Raw genomic sequence first — 15706 nt, forward strand, 5'->3', positions numbered from 1 at the left:
CAACCAAATATGAACCATTTTGTTGCACAATGCGTCTCCATCTTTCCTTTAACTTCAAAATTTCCCCTTCCCAGAATTGATGTGGTTTCATGGCAAAGGATTCATCGAGGTATCTTGTTACGTCATCAAAGGAATTGAAATTTTTACCATTAAGACTATTCTGCAGAGACCTGAATAAGTGGGAATTCAAAGGAGCAATATCTGGTGAATATGGAGGGTGGAGTAACACATCCCAACCGAGCTGCAACAAGTTTTGTCTGGTTCCCAAAGCATCAAGTTCCGAAAATGAACTTTCTTATCTTCCATTTTAAAGGGTTACAGAAGTAACACAGGTTATAGGAACGTAAAACTTCTTCCACAAAAAGATAGCTTAAACTGTGTTCTAAATAGAGGTGTAGTCAAATCCTATTTTATGGACTCAACCATATTCTAAAATAAGACGAAAGGTAAACTACTATAAATCAGCCGAACGTTTCCGGACAAGCCAATGGATATATACTAACTTATAATTTGGTATGTATATATGTATATATATATAATATATATATAATATAATATATATATATATATATATATATATATATATATATATATATATATATATTAAACATGTTCTAAAATAAGAGGAAAGGTAAGCTACTATAAATCAGCAACGAACTTTCCGGACAAGCCAATGGATATATACTAACTTATATATTGGATATGTATATATATATATATATATATATATATATATCTATATATATATATATATATATTTAAACCTGTTCTAAAATAAGAGGAAAGCTAAGCTACTAAAATCAGCACGAACTTTCCGGACAAGCCAATGATATATACTAACTTACATATTGGATATGTATTATATATAATATATATATATAATATATATATATATATATATTATATTTAAACATGTTCTAAAATAATAGAAAGGTAAGCTACTATAAATCAGCACGAACGTTCCGGACAAGCCAATGGATATATACTAACTTATATATTGGATATGTATATATATATATATATATATATATATATATATATTATGTGAAATAGAAGATGAATAATCTTGTAGTAGATTATCAACAGTTTAACCGATACCTTAGTAGCAAAAATCACAGCAGTAAACAGCACGGTTGGAGGTACAACCATCTGGCGTTGCAACCGTGCGTTGGTGCGGATAATTGAAATTAAAACATTATTGGTGAATTGAAGAAATGAGCTGAACGCAGATTGAACAGAAATCGTTTTATTTCATTCTACACGTGTTTCGAAAGGCACAAATTACCAAAATCCGATTGAATAATGGGACCATATGTGTCTTTCTCTTCAGGAAGAAAAAGGAAATCCGTTGAAAAAACAAAACAGAACAGAGGCGGAGCAAAAAACAAATCGAACTGTGCTCCTAAGAGCCCATGCGCGAAACTGTTTATCAGTGTATGTTGAGAACCGGTGGCTGAAGAATTCAACGGGTCAGGCATCGGTCAATCATGTGGGTGAGGGTGTATAGATGTTCTTTGTGACCGAGAATAAAGATCTGACTATTTAAAGAATATTGGATGTTTTATAAGTGGCGAGAAAAAATCTACTTAGAGACGTGTGTGTGTGTATACTGTTCTATATATGTGTGTGTTGGCGTATTGTTTTTTGCTCCGCCTCTGTTCTGTTTTTGTTTTTCCAACGGATTTCCTTTTTTCTTCCTGAAGAGAAAGACACAATATGGTCCCATTATTCAATCGGATTTTGGTAATTTGTGCCTTTCGAAACACGTGTAGAATGAAATAAAACGATTTCTGTTCAATCTGCGTTCAGCTCCATTTCTTCAATTCACATATATAATATATATATATATATATATATATATATATATATATATATACTATATATATATTATATATATATAGATATATATATTATATCATATATATAATTTTAAACATGTTCTAAAAAAGAGGAATAGGTAGCTACTATAAATCAGCACGAACTTTCCGGACAAGCCAATGGATATATACTAACTTATATATTGGATATGTATATATATATATATATATATATATATATATTTAAACATGTTCTAAAATAAGAGGAAAGGTAAGCTACTATAAATCAGCACGAACGTTCCGGACAAGCCAATGGATATATACTAACTTATATATTGGATATGTATATATATATATATATATATCTATATATATATTATATATATATATATATAGATATATAATATTTAACATGTTCTAAAATAAGAGGAAAGGTAAGCTACTATAAATCAGCACGAACGTTCCGGACAAGCCAATGGATATATACTAACTTATATATGGATATGTATATATATATATATATAATATATATATATATATAATATATATATATATTATATATTAAACATGTTCTAAAATAAGAGGAAAGGTAAGCTACTATAAATCGGCACGAACTTTCCGGACAAGCCAATGGATATATACTAACTTATATAGGGGATATGTATTAATATATAATATATATATATATATATATATATATATATATATATATATATATATATATATTTAAACATGTTCTAAAATAAGAGGAAAGGTAAGCTACTATAAATCGGCACGAACTTTCCGGACAAGCCAATGGATATATACTAACTTATATATTGGATATATATATATATATTTAAACATACATATATACATATGCACACATATGTATGAACTATTGTGAGTGTTACTCATACAAAATTCACACAGGCGCACGCACACAGAGACACACACACGTACATACACACGCACACACATATACTTACACACACATAGGCACGCGCGCTTGCACACACGCACACCATCGCCACCCACATGAAAATACATGGTCCTCTTGATAATTTAATCGTCAGCATTAGCGCTTCTCTTACAGTAAGTAGTATTGCGCATGGTCGATGACTGGTATATCTTATCCCATTTATGACACTGATTTATTGTCTTACAGTCAAGAGGTTCCATGTATCATGCGATACGTATACTGGACAAATTTTCGACAAATTCAGATTGTATAGCTATGAAGAACAACAAAAGCAAGCACGACGATAACAACAACAACAGCAGCAACAACAACAACAACAAAAACAACAATAATAATAATAATAATAATAATAATAATTATTATTATAATAATAATAGTAATGATAATAATAGTAATGATAATAATAATAATAATAATAATAATAATAATAATAATGATGATGATGATGATGATAATAATAATAGTAATAATAATAATAATAATGATGATGATGATGATGATGATGATAATAATAATAATAATGATAATAATAATATTCTACGTCATGAGTATTGATAATATATTTATATTATGGTTTGTTTAATTCATTGGTTTCACGGCATTCTTCCCTATAGAACCAAATGTGTTTCAGGTGTCTTATAGTATTGCTGTCTTTTGTTCCAGGGGTCAGTATTTATGTTGTATATTATAATCAATCATTGTTCGATCCTTTGCTCGGTTTTATAGGATTGTTTACTTATACCGTGCATTGTGTATTTATTGAATGAAAAGAGAAACCTTGTTATACCAAGTATCGCATTTGTTACCATATGCAAAACGATAATATCTGAAGTTTCCTCTATATTATTCTACACCAATATTATGATTAATTTTATTATCACTGATCTGGTATCTATGAAGAAATCTGGTTTACACCGTGGAGATCAAATAGAATGAAATAATTTCGCAGTTGACTCCCATGCTTCTCAACATTAGATTAAATATGTATTAGTGTTTGAGTTAAAGGATTCTGTCTTCAGTACAAAAGTATTTTTAATTGATTGTGGAGGCGCAATGGCCCAGTGGTTAGGGCAGCGGACTCACGGTCATAGGATCGCGGTTTCGATTCCCAGACCGGCCGTTGTGAGTGTTTATTGAGCGAAAACACCTAAAAGCTCCACGAGGCTCCGGCAGGGATGGTGGTGATCCCTGCTGTACTCTTTCACCACAACTTTCTCTCACTCTTACTTCCTGTTTCTGTTGTACCTGTATTCCAAAGGGCCGGCCTTGTCACTCTCTGTGTCACGCTGAATATCCCCGAGAACTACGTTAAGGGTATGCGTGTCTGTGGAGTGCTCGGCCACTTACACGTTAATTTCACGAGCAGGCTGTTCCGTTGATTCGGATCAACCGGAACCCTCATCGTCGTAACCGACGGAGTGCTAGAGAGAATTTTTAATTGATTATTGTTTTTCCATCATTGCATTCAATATACAGCTTTACTGTCACTTTTCGTATGGATGGAACCCATAATCGATTTTTCGCAACTATTGTATAAAACTCATTGTTTAAAACTTCCGTTATTTCATCCTACTTTTAATATTGTTTTTCTTGTCTGGATAGTTTCTACCTTAGCGGAATTGTCAAAGTATCAGACAATGACTCGCTGTATTCGTTCCAGTACTTTTCCTCCTCAGTGTAAATTCTACCGAAGTCAGCTTACATTTTATCGTTTCAGAGTTAACAGCGTTTGTATAACAGAATAATTCTGACCCTCAAAAACTGATGCTGCATATGTAAATTTGAAACAACGTTTATAACAGGTTTGTATATTCATTGTTAATAGTTATACTGAAGGGTCTTTTGACTGAATATAGAGATGCGTGTTCAGTTCAGCCTGTCGTAGCACATAATATTGTTTTCTAATAAGGGAACTACGGAATCAGGAAGAGCAGTGTGACCTCGGTAAAATTTGAAATCAGAAACCACAAGACTCAATCTTAACTCTTCAGGCGATTTTCTTCGATATTCAGTCAACTAATCAACCGAATTCTTCTGGTCGACCTTGCTTAAAATGCTCGGCTTTTTTGCACCAACTTTCATAAATCCATTTATCTTAAAGAGTTAAACAGGATATCAACTGTGTTCAGAGCGTGGTGATCGATGAAGGTCTTTGCTGGGTAGAAGACACATGAGTTTCCATAGTAGAATGCATGTTCGAATGTATCACTAATGAGTTCTTGCTTAAATCTCCAGTAAGGTTTTGTAAGATATGTGTGTCTCGTTGAAATAACATCAATGATTGCAAGATGACTTCCAAGATGTATTCAGGATGACTTGCAATATCCATATGAAAGTACTGTGTTGTTTTCCCTACAAGTGTTTGTGAATGCCCACTCGGTGGAAATCTTTTATACCACAGCTTTAATTGTTGCATGGTGTTCAAGCTAATACAAAAAAAAAAACACCAAAACACAATTCATTCTCTATTAATATTTTTTATAATTTTTCGGTGGATGTGATGAAACTTTGAAAGTACACAAGGGTTTCTACAGCTTTTTAGATGATTTTGTTGAAATTTGATCAATTAAAACTCTTGATTGTAACAAGTATTTTCAGATAAAATAAATTCTTCATGTGTTGAATGTTGTGGGGCAGGATAGTAGCTTCTGAGAAAGTATTTGCGAAGTATACACTAATCTCAGCATAATCTATGACTATTTTTGTTGTGAATGGTTAGTGTGAAGCTAAATTTGAAGACATTATCAACTAAAGTGTGAAGGACATAGCCCTGGCAGATGAGAAATAAGGATAGTAAAAATTATTACTTTGCAAGTCGCTGTATTAATCTCGAAGTTGTGTTATTGCGTGGCATTATTACTTGCTGGGAGCAAGGTGTAGAGTTGGCAGTCGGAAATATGCCTTCCAGAACTTCTTCTGTCTTCTAATGTTCTGACTTAAATATCAGAAAGGCCTACTTTATTCGTCATTCATTTGGCGTCCATGAAGTAAAGTACCTGTCAAGTTCTCAGATCGATAGTATTAACTATTAATAATTACCATTCTCTAAAACAGATGGCTTCGTGCCTAAATTATTATTACATCCAGAAATTATTATTACTGCTGGGAGTAATTCTTCTGGTACTTCTTATTTAAAATTAGCATTTTCCCTTTTGTTCAATGAGTGAAAAGCTCTTGGAAAGTCAATAAACAGTACAGCTGGTAATAGATGAGCTTTTACTAACTTCGTGCACGACCGATTCTCGTTAGACTCATTTTCGTTCCGTCCTAAGACCTACTAGAGCTTTGCCTGCATATTTCCAGGAATGATTTCTTGTAGCTTTTTTCTGCAATCCTTGTAACTGTAATCTCTCCGTACTTCATAATCTACTTCTAAATCGCCTTTCTTAGGAAAGTCTAATTCTTAACCGGGTTTTGATTGTATACTGGATTGTAAAATTGAAGAAAAGTATCATTAATTGCCTTTGACTTTCGGATTTCTAGTGAGATATTACCAAGGTCAGCTTATTTAATATGTGTTGGGATTGTTTGTACTTCAGGAAATTCATATAATGTGAAATCATAATTACAGAATTATATTTAGTATCAGCTTCTACGATTCTATCTGAAACAATTTTAGATTACTCTGAATTTCTGGAAATGGTCCTTTCCTTCGTCCCTGGAGGTTTATTGTTTTATTATCAATTAATTCTCACATCTCCTTCCTTAGATTACCAAGCCAAAGACGACTGCCTGTTTGCCGCTTCATGCACAGCCATCTCTATTTTGCTTTCAGTATATTTTGGCTGCTTGATTTAATAAATATTAGGTCGTCAAGTATGAAATTTGTAGAAGAGAAAAAAGTTTGCTGATGTTTTATAAATACAAGGAATAGTTTTATTCTTCAAAGTATGCACCTATATTGTCAATACACTTTTGCCATTTCAGCGGTAGTTTGTCCAGCCCGGAACTGTAAATGCCTAGCAATCTAGAGTCAAGAAAATCTTGGCAGGCCTGTTATACAGCATTGTCGGAATTAATTATTTTTCCTATCAAAAACTTATCCAAATTCTGGAAGAACTTGTTATCAGTGGGGTCTATATCATGTGAGTATGATAGATGATGGAGAACTTACAACTCTACCCAATGTAGTTTTGCCAATGTCATCTTTGCGAGTTGTGCTCTGGAATTGTCTTGCAATAAAATAGGAGTGGATCTGTTGACTAATCTAGGCTGCTTTTTGTAAGTTTCTGCATCATTTTGTCCAATTGGCTGCAGTATACTTCGGCCGTGATTGATGAACCGGGTTTAATGATATCATAATTGATCACACCTGCTCCAGACCACCAAATACACAGCATCAGCTTATTTTGACGAATTTTACTTTTTGGACTGTGTTTTGGTGGCTCGTCTTCTTCCAGTCATTGTGCTGAACGTTTACTGTTGTTGTATTGGATCCATTTCTCCTCACATGTCACAATTCGATTAAAAAATTATCCATTTTTGTAACGAGAAAAGTAGCATAATGCAGGTTTCCAAACGTTGCTGTTTCTGATTTTTCATTGAATACACGTGGAACCCATTTATCCAACGTTTTCACTTTACCGATTTGAGCTGGGTAAGGCAATATTGTTTTCTTGCCAACACAAAAGAACGATAATTCACGGGCACTTTGAGATGGATCTGACTCGACGGTGGCTTTCAGTTCGTCATTATCCACCTTTGTTTCTGGTCGACCGCGTTGCTCATTTATGAGGTCAAAGTTACCAGAACGAAATTTTGTAAACCAATTTGATACTGTCTGCTGTATAATAACATTAGAACGAAATACTGCATTAATATTCTGGGCTTTCTGTGATGCTCTATTTCCAAGAAACTGTGCGAATTTCCGACTTATACATCTCTAAACAAAAATAGCAAAAACGATTTATAAATACTTTACAAAGCACAAAATAAATTAGAATAAACAAATAGATGCGTCAGCCTTCTAACAATAAATATAATAATAGTGCAAAATGAGCAGCTGTGAAATTTTAACATATAACTTACTACAAATTTCATACTTGACGCCCTAATATATAATACTTTACTGAACTCCATGTGGAGTTGCTTAAAACTCCACATGGAGTTCAGTAAAGTTTGGTTGACTTATATTTATGGAAGTCTTAAACTGAAAGTGATTCTTATAATTCCTATACACTCTTGTGAGAATCGATGCCTGACGCTAATAATGATGGGTAGTCATTATTTTGCTGCCTATTGGTATGATTTCCTAAAATTGTTTTTATGTTGTATTTGGTTAGTTCGTTCCGTTTGTGACTTGAAATCCGAAAATCTTTATTAGAAACTTTATTTTAATAATCTTTAAGAAAAAAATCGCGTGTTGCTCGTCTTAACTTTTCCGTCAGTTACGTGAGGCTTGACATTTTAACATACCATCTTGAAAAAAATGACTGACATCTGTGATGATGCATTCCAACGTATGATATACTCATAAATGGGTGAAATAATTACATTTGACCATACGTATTATTAAGTTTCAACAGTGAGCTAAAAACCCGCATGGGCAATAAGTTACAAGATCTTTAGCGATTGTGAGAAATCGCTAAAGATCTTGTAACTTATTGCCCATGGGGGTTTTTAGCTCACTGTTGAAACTTAATAATACGTATGGTCAAATGTAATTATTTCACCCATTTATGAGTATATCATACGTTGGAATGCATCATCACAGATGTCAGTCATTTTTTTTTAAGATGGTATGTTAAAATTTCAGGGCACGCATCCTACATCCAGTAAACTGAACGGCATCTAGAATTGTCTCCAATTTAGTTGTAAGAATATTCTTTATGGTTTTGGTATGGTGATGCTAAGCAACGTATCAATAATTCCATCATTAACTACAAACGTATTGTCCAATACAAAATACAACGACACAGCATGGCTGAGGATTTGTTGCTTTTCATGTCATTTAAATTCTCCTGTTCACAGAGTCTCTATCGGGTCTCTTCATCTACTAGATATTGTAGCCAAATTGTACTCAAATTACACCACACTACGGAATTAAAAATAGGCAAATACAACTTGCATAATTGCACAAAAGCTGGTTGGTCATGATGGAAATACTTTTCACCATAATTTTGTTCGGCTTTAATTAATTGGAGTTTCCCAATTATACGAACATTTCTGTTGTATTTTTATAGTATGCAGCTCTGTCACTGATTGTACTCTAACGTTCGCTGCAAATCAAATTTAATAAGGTTTCTCCGAAGTTTAAAGAATTTTTATTTGAAATATATTCTGTTACAGAAAACCTTCCATTGGTGTGGCTTCTTCAATTTGCCATTTCTCGATTTAATAATTCTAAATACAATTGAGTATTTAAATAATAAGTATATCCAGATTATTTTCCTATTCCCATTTTTTTGGTTTCTATACAATTCTCATACATTTCAAGTACTTATTTATTATTTTTTCCATTTACATAGGCGCATGAGTGGCTGTGTGGTAAGTAGCTTGCTAACCAACCACATGGTTCCGGGTTCAGTCCCACTGCGTGGCATCTTGGGCAAGTGTCTTCTGCCATAGCCCCGGGCCGACCAATGCCTTGTGAGTGGATTTGGTAGCCGGAAACTGAAAGAAGCCCGTCGTGTATATGTATATATATATGTATCTGTGTGTGTGTGTTTGTGTGTCTGTGTTTGTCCCCCTAGCATTGCTTGACAACCGATGCTGGTGTGTTTAGGTCCCCGTAACTTAGCGGTTCGTCAAAAGAGACCGATAGAATAAGCACTGGGCTTACAAAGAATAAGTCCCGGGGTCGATTTGCTTGACTAAAGGCGGTGCTCCAGCATGGCCGCATTCAAAATGACTGAAACAAGTAAAAGAGTAAAAGAGTAAAGAGTAAGAGTTATTTGCAATACATTTCTTATTCAATAACTTAAATTTCTAAATCTTCATTGCCTTTTATGTTATCGTTTCTTTTATCTAGGCTCTGGAATTACTTTAATTGCATGCACTAAGATTGTTGAGTAATTATTGAAGATTAGAATACGCTATAGATTTCAACAATGTTTTTTGAGATTGGAAATAATATACATCCTAGTTAAGCAGGTCTCATCGAAGTGTAAGAATGCCATGTCATCTTTCCAAATGGATGATATCAAATCCTATTTTGGGAAAAAATGTCCATTTTTTATCTTCATTTCCTTCATTTATAATTATTCTTTGATGTGAAGAAATAATACAAAGAATGCACATAATTGCCTCAAATGACTAGCAGGAGATAATAACGAAAAGCATAACGGTAGCATATATAATATGCTCTTAATAAAGACAGATGTCTGTTATCATGAAGAATTTCCATGTATTTCAACAATATCTTTGATCCACTTTTGCTGTTGAGTTCATGGATTTCTTCTGAGTTGATCATGCTACGCTGACTAAGATAATCATTCTTATAAATCTCAATAATCCACGGCAGCGATATTTCGTATCATTAAATGGATGAGTGACACATCCTGCAAAGTGGACGCTGGCAATTAATTTCCCCGGAAGAAATTGAATTTCGAGCTCAATGCTAATTAATCTCCTGACAATTCTACAGCACTGTCGTCTTTTATAATCGTTAACTAAATTGCTATGCACCTTTGCAATAAAACATTCTTTTGGAAACCGATGCCTTGGCTAAGGTCTCACACTACATTCAAGGTAAGCGATAAAATGTCGACCTTCAAGTTGATTTTTCCCGTGCCTTATTGTCATCATCATATTTACTTTGCCAACAGATTAAGACTCATGTAATTCTCTCATTTAGATGCAACCTTATTTTTATGGTAATTTTTGCTTATACGCTATTAACGCCACACCATACTTAAATGATTTTCTTCAATGATCTAGCTTCTCACTTTTCTTCCGGTGCAATCAAATTTTGTCTTGATTCATCCCCCGCTTCACGAGTTCTTTCCCCTCTGGACATGAATTCCCAGCAACTTAATTTAGCTTATCCCATGTTGCAAATACTCTGGAAAAACCATTGCTTTCGTTGCAATCGAGTATGACCTGTGAGCAAGCACCATATTTTGGCTAAATGTTTAAAACTTCAACGCAGTCGTAAGCAGAATCGCACCTCTTACTCTTGAGAAAGTGGAGTATCCAGAATATGACAGATCAAGTTTAGGGAGGACCGCAATACTTCTGGACCGGTATTTGGTTTCAGCTGAATCGATTGGCTTTTATATTTAGAAGAGTCAGTAACTCTGTAGAGCACTACAAACAATGACCACGTGACTCTCGTCTAATGAGATTGACCTAATACAGTGTCCTCATTTACAATCTTTAAATGTGGTTTACATATGAAAAATATCTTTATCCATTGTAAACTTTCTTTATATACTTAATGCGGAATCACTAAACGCGAACCTCTGAAAGACACTTAGCCAATTATATACAGAGCAAGCATACCTCCTTCAAAAGAAACTACGAAACTCCATCAGTTTGGTTTTAGGTGTAATATTCTTGAGAAAATATTCTGAAATTACTATGGTTAGAACTTATTGCGATCAAAGATTTGTTCGATCAGAAGTTAACTAGAGCTAATCAGCATGAACCTGTGGAAGTTTTGTAGAAGTGATGCAAATGTTACCAATACTATATGTATTCAAGTATAACATGTTGATTGATTAATAATGATGTGTAATATGAAAAGGGTTTTGCGTAAAATAGAGACAAGACCGTGTTGAAGAAGTTGCTTCTTTGAGGAAGAAGCTTTTCAATATATTAGCAGAGAAATTTCTTTATGGATTGGATTATTAGAAAAGTGCAAAACGTCATCCGCACAAATCCCAGAAGCAAATTTAGGGATAAGGATTTAGCCACGAAATTTCTGAATTTATATAATGTTCTGTCTGAAGAAAGGGGACGCATTATTCAAATTAACTTTCTCGCAGAAAACTTGCTGGAAAAATTTAAGCAGGGTGATAGTTTGTGGTTAAGGACAGAGTAGAGGTACTAGTGCAGTGTTTTTCTAGACTATAGAGAATGAATGGGGAGGGTTGAAGCAAATCAGTCGGTTGGAGATGGGACGAGATCGGTTAGCCGGAAACAAGTGTAGCAGCTGTAAAGAAGTAGAGTGGGGGCCAAAACGTTTGTGGGATAGGGTTTATTGTGTGCTGAAGAAAAGTGTAAGAATTATTTTTAAGGCTTTAAGTAGTTCAAGTACAATGTAAGCAGATTCTTGCACTTGCTGTGTGGTTAAGAAGGTTACTTTGAAACCGCATGTTTCCCGGTTCAGTCTCACTGCGTGGAACCTTGTTCGGGTATCTTCTACTATTACTACGGGCCGACCGAAGCGTTGTGAGAGGATTTGGCTGACGGAAAATGAAAGAAATCTGTCGTGTATATATATTCATAGTAATACATATATATATATATTAATAGTAATGGTATAACTACTAAAGAATGAATGAAACCTCGATATCATGTAAATAAAGGAATTTATCTGTAATATAATATAATATGTGACAATTATTCGGTTGCCATAATAAGTCTCCGAGTTTCGGTTGTCGGGGCGGAAATCTGCTCCGGCATCTCGTCAGTTATCAAGGCAATCGAAAAATGCTATGAAATTGCATTATTAAGAAAAAAGAGCTATTAGAATGACCGTTAAAGAAGAGGAAAAACTGAAGGGGAGAAAGTAAAAACGTAAAAACGCTCATAGAAATCGCGTATGTATGCATGTACATACATACGCATGCGCCAAATTATCCAGTCATATATGGTCCTTAAAAGATAAGGGCGTCAGTTACGATATCCACTTGAAGATCTTAGCCAAGCGTAAGCCTTACACCAACGGCAGTGGAAAGTGCGGTCTTTGAGATATGGAAAGTTGGCTCACCTGAAAAAGCAGCTTAGACCTCGCTACATGTCTAAATTCATGAACTGAATTTTTTGGATCATGTCTACGTATGGCTCAATATTTGTTACGTTTTTAGTCCCCCTCCCCAAGATCACAGATAGAGCCTGCTTTTTATATTGTGTCCCCGTAAAAGCATTTTATCTCTCTATGTTTTTATATATATTTTTAGATATTGTTCACATATATATATATATATATATTATATATATATATTATATATATATTATTGCTTTAAATATTTTTACATATTTTTTCTGTATTTTACCTTTCACCCTGCATTTTCATGTGCATATGCATATATAGACGTGTATATGAACATTTTTGTGCGCGTATGGGTATATATACGTGTGTGTGTGCGTATGTGCAGGTATGTATATATGTACATGCATATGTACATGTGTATGGTTGCATATATATATGTGGGTTCACACGCATGTGTTTCACGCGAGGGTGAGGGAGCGTATGCATATATAGCATGTGCGTATTCTAGACGTGTATTTGAATATAATTGTCTGCGTATGGGTATATTCACGTGTGTGTGTGTGCGTGTCTGAGCGGATATGTATATGTGTTCATGTATGCTTGCATATATATGTGCATATATAGGTGTATATGTGGGTATGCATGTATGTATTTCACGCGAGCGTGAGCAAGTATATGAATATATGCACATGTACGTGAGTGTGCGTGCGCGCATGTGTATGTATGTACATATGCGCATATGCGATTTCTATGACCATTTTTACTTTTTTACTCTTTTACTTTCTCCCTTCAGTTTCCCCCCCCCCTTATTTAACGGTCATTCTAATAGCATTTTTGTCTTAATAACGGTCAATTACATAGTAATTTATCTTTGTTTAACGGTAATTTTTATAGCATTTTTGATTACCTTGATAGCTGACGAAATTCCGGACAGACTTCCGCCCCGAAATCCGAAACTCGGAGTCTTCTTATGACAATCGTATAATTGTCTTGTCACTTATTGTATTGTATTATATTATATTATATATGTATATATGTATGTATATATATATATTATATATATATATATATATATATATATATATATATATATATATATATATAAGCAAGAAGAAAAAATTGTAAAAATGCAGAATGCTAAATTGAAAGAAAATTTTAAATTGATAAAATATATAAATATACATCAATTCAAACCGGTTTTCGTCATAATGTGACTTTTCAAGAATTGTAAAGGAAAAATTTTTTTTTAAAGTGAGAGAGGGGAAAAAAGAAAATTGCATTGTTTTTTGCAAAAGAATAATAATAAATTTTCTTTCAATTTAGCATTCTGCATTTTTACAATTTTTCGTTGGTTATCATTTCTCCACGTGCGGTCAACACAACCCCACCATTTATTGATCTATATATATATATATATATATATATTATATATAATTATTATTTGAGGAAATAAAATCCAAACTTACAAGGAAAAATATTCAATTTAGAAAAACTAAAGTAAATTTCACAAAATATAATATATATATAAAAAATTAGAAGAAAAACACCTTTTATCAATTCAAAATGAACAATTAAATTACACCCTCTATAAAATTACATATAATAGAAAGATTAAAATTAAAATAACAATAAAATGTCAAAGATTAAGTAAATTGCAAAGAATAATAATAAAAACGTATATAATAATTATTTGAGGGAATAATAATCCTAACTTATAGGGAAAAATTCAATCAAATTTCACAAACACACACACACATACATATATATATATACATATATACATACACATACACGGAAACATACATATATATATATATATATATATATATATATATATACACATACACACACACACGCACACACACATATATATATACGACAGGCTTCTTTCCGTTTCTGAATTTATATATAATATATATATATATATATATATATATATATATATATAAATTCGATTACGTAAAAATGTTGAAACTATGCATGGTACAAAGTTGAAGGGGATAATGTTTTTATTTCTCCTTTAGTTTCAGAATTACTACTATTTTGCGGTTTGAGTTTAGCTGCTCATTTCAAGTGAGTTGAACGGCCTGTCAGGGTCATTCCTTAATATTATTGTTGAATATATTATATAGTCTGTGACTATTTCTACTTTCTGACTTGAACGCTGGTTGCAGAAAATTTTTCTTGAATTTTTTTTGAATTTTTTTGCTACCCTTATACTGATTAATTAATGATTTTTTGACTAATTCTGAAATTGTATCAGCAGTTTATATTTGCTGCTGAGTAGATGGCGCGGTTACGGTGGATTTCGAAAATTTAGGATATATAAACTCGAGGCTTCGATGGTGCTGCCTCGTGTGTATATATTTTCCTTTTCTTTGGCGACTTTGCTGATGAGACAAGCCAATCGTAAACGGATTTAATTTAATTTAATTTAATTCGATTACGTAAAAATGTTGAAACTATGCATGGTACAAAGTTGAAGGGGATAAATGTTTTTATTTCTCCTTTAGTTTCAGAATTACTACAATTTTGCGGTTTGAGTTTAGCTGCTCTTTTCAAGTGAGTTGAACGGTCTGTCAGGGTCATTCCTTAATATTATTATTATTATTATTATTATATATATATATATATATATATATAAATTCAGAAACGGGAAGAAGCCTGTCGTATATATATATGTGTGTGTGTGAGTGTGTGTGTATGTGTGTGAGTGTGTGCATGTGTGTATGTATGTGTGTGTGTATGTATGTATATATTTGTGTGTCTGTGTTTGTCACCCCTCATCACTTGACAAACGATGTTAGCGTGTTTACGGCGCAGTAACTTAGCAGTTCGGGAAAATAGAGCAATGAAATAAGTACTAGGCTTACACAGAATAAATTTTCGGCTAGAATTGTTCGACTAAAGGTCGTGCTCCAGCATGTGTGCGTATACATGTATATGTACATGTGTCTGTATGTTCCTCTGTGTGTGTGTGTGTGTGTGTGTGTGTGTGTGTGTGTGTGTGTTTGTGTCTCTGCAAGTGTGTTTGCCTTTGTGTCTGTGTTT

General features: G+C 33.4%; 1 long non-coding RNA gene across 1 annotated transcript; it reads left to right on the forward strand.

Moving 5' to 3' along the window:
* Window positions 1-322: 322 nt before the first annotated feature.
* LOC118764679 lies at window positions 323-13495 on the forward strand. Its single transcript, XR_005000486.1, has 3 exons — window positions 323-471; window positions 11771-11776; window positions 13485-13495. It is a non-coding gene; the product is annotated as an uncharacterized LOC118764679 (long non-coding RNA).
* Window positions 13496-15706: the final 2211 nt, after the last annotated feature.

The sequence above is a fragment of the Octopus sinensis genome, linkage group LG9 (genome assembly GCF_006345805.1).
Source record: "Octopus sinensis linkage group LG9, ASM634580v1, whole genome shotgun sequence".
Lineage (NCBI taxonomy): Eukaryota > Metazoa > Mollusca > Cephalopoda > Octopoda > Octopodidae > Octopus > Octopus sinensis.